The sequence below is a fragment of the Callorhinchus milii genome, unplaced genomic scaffold (genome assembly GCF_018977255.1).
Source record: "Callorhinchus milii isolate IMCB2004 unplaced genomic scaffold, IMCB_Cmil_1.0 Scaffold1091, whole genome shotgun sequence".
Classification (NCBI taxonomy): Eukaryota; Metazoa; Chordata; class Chondrichthyes; order Chimaeriformes; family Callorhinchidae; genus Callorhinchus; species Callorhinchus milii.
Genome location: NW_024705832.1, coordinates 17,063 through 21,727, shown reverse-complemented (window position 1 = coordinate 21,727; position 4,665 = coordinate 17,063). Strand labels below are relative to the sequence as shown.

General features: G+C 39.1%; 1 long non-coding RNA gene across 1 annotated transcript; it reads left to right on the top strand.

Annotated features, from left to right (window-relative positions):
* Window positions 1-1,037: 1,037 nt before the first annotated feature.
* LOC121852712 lies at window positions 1,038-2,634 on the top strand. Its single transcript, XR_006086218.1, has 2 exons — window positions 1,038-1,730; window positions 2,214-2,634. It is a non-coding gene; the product is annotated as an uncharacterized LOC121852712 (long non-coding RNA).
* The last annotated feature ends 2,031 nt before the right edge of the window (window positions 2,635-4,665 follow it).

The window sequence follows — 4,665 nt, the reverse complement described above, 5'->3', positions numbered from 1 at the left end:
GCAAAGGTGGTTATCAATCCCTTCAGCTGATGTAACCTGACGTTTGTGTCGGTTCCTCTATTGCTTTACAGCAATATTAACCATTTTGAAATAGGCACAGTGCCATTGATAAAAATATTGATGATGACATAATATGGTAAAGGACACAGTCAGGAATAACATGGGGAATGGCATAAAGTTACAGAGCGTTCGGCTGAGTTGGCAGAAAGGTGGAAATGAAGTTCAATATTGACACAGCAGTTTTTTGAAAGTATATTCAGGAAAAATAATCACTAAACGTATTACAGAAAAATAATTCTAATATAAGTGGAATGAAGAAAACTTGGAGTATAAATCGATGGGATTCAATATCAAAAGACCATAAAAATGGATTCAGTGTTTTTCAGAGCAGAAATTGATTGCCAATTCTATATAAAGTTCGCAGGATTGTGGGTGGGGCACTGCGCGCAGTTCTGGACACTGTTATACAAAGGACATAAGAGCCACTGAGTGGGTTTAGGGAAGTTTCACAAAGATCACACGGATGATCTCTGTGATTGGCGTTACAGTGATGAGGATTAGCTTCAAACACTGTGGCTGTTCTCATAAAAAGCGAAAGGAAAAAAAAGGGAAGTCTCTAAATACACGTTTTCAAATGTATGAAGATTTTGAAAGACTGAATTAGTGAAAGACAATTGTATCCATACAACAGTATAAAACACCCAAGAATGTCACTGAAAAATATAAAGGCAGATTTATTTAGAGATACACAGTATTTATTTAGAGATACACAGTACTTCTACTGCCAGTAATCCTTCCATTTGATATCGCAGCTTATTACATCACACGCCTAATAATAATCCCTCCAAAACAAAAAACAATAATAAATTGGTCATTTTCAATCTACGACTGTTTGTGGGACATTGCTGTGCGCAATTAGCTGCCGGGTTCGCCCACAAATATACAGTCAATTCACTTTACAGTGTGTTCTGTGAAGCGCTTTGGGACATCCTCCCGACGTGAAAAGCGCTATATCAAATGCAATAATTATTATTATTATTATTATCTCCGAGATGCCTCGAAGCGCTTCACAGAATGTACTTTAAGTGAATTAATTGTGTATTTTGTGGACTTAATGCGGCATCCAACTGCGCACAGCAGATCTTTTAGAATATAGGATTGTTGATCACAATACCGTAATGTAAAGGAATTTGAATTTTTTTTGAATAGTCACAGTGTGAACATGGAAAAGAATAGCAGAAAGGTGGAATTGGAGCATTGGAGTAGATTTGGCCATTTTCTACCAGAAGACTCTCAATGGGAGGAATTCCACTTTTTATAATTACACAACTTTAATTTTCTCGATGTGTTTCCAAAATTCTTCTCTGGATTCAATATTTTTGGGAAGAAATAAACAAACAATAAAATCAATTACTTTTACATCTCTCTGAAAATTAAAAGTTTTGAAGGTTTGGCAGGAGGTTCTGTGTAGTTCAGTAGAGGGAGGGAGCCCACGATCAACTGGGAAACTTTATATACATTAATAATCAAAAGAGAAAAGAAAAGTCTCAGGTTTCAATCCCCTCTGAATATATTTCTTCATTTTCATCCTCACAGAGGTGATCCCAACCGAGACGATGCTGGAAGGTTTTCAACAAGATGAACATGACAACCTCTGGCCGACAGCTTCCACCTTCATCATCCTCTTCTTCCTGAGTATTTTCTACAGTGCCACGGTCACTCTATTTAAGGTGGGGAGAGGAAATTCATTGACACTATGATCTGATGTAACAGCTGCCGGTAAATAATTCTTCCACGGGAACTGATGGTGAAGCTCATTGCAGCCACTGTGCTGGGAAACACCCCCTGTCCCCACAGGACAGGATCCGTGTGACCAAGCTGTGTGAGGGTGATGGACATATCCTCTCACCATTACACACCCTATCACACCTGACATATGCTCACCTGGTATAGCCACAGGCAAGGAGCGAGGCTCATTTACTGATCTTGTGGATCTTTCAGTATATTGTGGACACTTGAAAGCGAAGGGCTTCTGCCTGTATAAGGCAATGACAGACCAATACCCACTGACACAGTATCAGTTGGGATTGTGTGTGTTTGTGGGTGGTGGGGGGGATGTGTGGACATTCATATACACAAATAAACACAATCTGGAATACTAAATCTCCTCCCAGGCTGAAATTATTCATCATATCTTTACTTTTATTTTCCAGGTAAAATGAGTTTATTACCATCAGCTTCACCGATGTTCCTCATCTGTTTGTGTTTATCTTCAATTTCCTGTGACAGAGTATGTGATGTCTTGTTTCACCCAATGAACCATTCATGGGAAGTCAACATTGTATTGTGCAACTACATGAATTTTAGTGACTTTTCTTATTGTTAGTCTATGTTACAATGTGCCTTTTGTTAATAATACATAATGTTGTTATTTCATGTACTGAGCGCCTCTCTGATATTCTTTATTTGCTGTTTACTGATTGTGTGGTGTAATGATACAGAAAGACAGAGGCTGTTATATTTTGTCCTTTTATTTCATTCTGAAGATGTGTATTTGTGATCCGGTCCTATTCCATAATGCCTACAGATTCTCTCTATTTGTTTGCCCGAAGTATCAATAAATGATAAAAGTTAGTGAGCTGTTTGATCTGTGTCTTTCCTGTTCCCTTTGTGTCAATGCCGCCTTGACTTCTGATTTCCAAATTGTTCAGATTCACAGAAGCTCAGCATTAAACAAAAGCTGTTGAATGAACTGTCCGACTTCAGTTCGGGTTTTGCTGGAACAATTCATGGGCGACAATCTTTGTACTTGAATTGCTTCTCCGCTCCAGTGACCAGCAGCTGCTTCCATCCCCCAATGATCAGCCCCACACCCAGATACAGCTTCAGACACATGGCTATTCTAATATAGTAACACGCAGCTCTGTGTTATAGTATTTATAGCACAATGTGAGTGTGCAATGTGTTTGATATATGCAGAGAGCTTCATCTCCTGCCTGTGCTGAGCTGACAATCTGAGCAGCACCACAGTGGGAGGCCATGAAGCCCAAATCCCAGCTGTGGGCAGTTGGGCTGCTGTGTTGGCCCAGACTCCTCTTCACAGTTTAAACTGTGAAAGGCTTTGGGACGTCTTGCTGACGTGGCAGCAAACAACATGTGCAACCACTTGAGACAGAGGTTTTTGGCTCAAATCCACATCGGCATTTGACAATAATGGAGTTGATGTTTGTGAAATACACTCCAATGCTCTGCTCAGGTTGTCCTGTGTTTTTATGGGTTTGGTTCTTCGGTCCTTTTCCCTTCTTAGTAAACTCTTGAAATGCTTTGACTCATCTCCTTGATGTGAAAAGCTCCATAACAAACCTCAGGATTACTACTGAGATGGTCGACTTTCAGCAAACAGAAAATCAATAAGTACATCTTTCGTATGTTAGTTTCAACATTAGAGAGACAGACAGACACGTGCAATAATCCGTTTGCCATTTCACCTATTTCAATATTTTAAAGAAAATGAACAGATCCAGAATTAATATTGTCGCCATTCCACAGAAACTCCCTGCACAGAAGCACATATTTTGCGTCCATTGTCGGCTGTTATTTTTTCTAAAATTAATATTTACATCTCTCGAATAGTAAGCATTTCCCCGCTCTCCGCCATATACCCTTTTAACCCAGTTCACAGCCAATTCTATTGAGGTATATGGAACCCTGCACCCGAAGCAGGTGCTTAGTGGGGAAATGTTGTGTAACATTTACCTTTACAATTCTGCTAAGACCAAAGATCAAGCCTTGATTTATATTGCATTCAGTATTTTTAAGCATTTTTTATCCTTAGTTACATCCGCTTTTAATCTGAGCTGATCTGCAACAGATCAGTTTGAACATATGAACATAAGAATTGTTAGTCGAAAGAAGATTATGGTCTGTCCAGTTTGCCCTCCACCATCCTGGCAGTCACATGCACATGTCAGGTCTCACACTATATACTGTATCCCACAATATTATTTCCTAAAATACATCCATCTAATTTGCTTTTGAAAGAATCAACAGGTTATGTTTCAACCATCTCCCGAGGGAGTCTGTTCCATACGTTTGCCTCTCGCTCACTGAATTAGTATTTACGCAGATTTGTTTTGAATTTCAAATGCAGGCCATGTCCTCTGTTTAGCCGACACTCTGTACAGGTGTTTTGGTTCCTACCGTTACCCTCTCTGAGAATCAGCACAACAGGGAAGGAATTTCGCTTGTGTCACACTTTACTGTTCAATGCAGAATTTTACTGTGTCCCGAACTTGGCAAATTGTAAAATACAGCCATAAATTTAAAGTACATTTTGCATAAATGTCTTGCATCAACTATAGCAAACTGGTGACAAGAACAACAAATTACATTGGTAAAGCGACTTTCATACTGGGAGGACGTCCCAAAGCTCTGAATCACGATAGAGATGGTTCTGATTCCCAAAATTTTTTAATCTTAAAACGTTCTGAGATTATTTAAACAATAATATTCTTTGCGTTCCATATAACTCCTTATCACTTCTTTGATACATTCCCCCAGAAAGAATCACGTTCCTTGACGAACATTTAAGAAGATTTATTGTGCATACAAAATCATACATATATATCACACTGCCCCCAACCTTTGAAATTCCATCCCCCAATC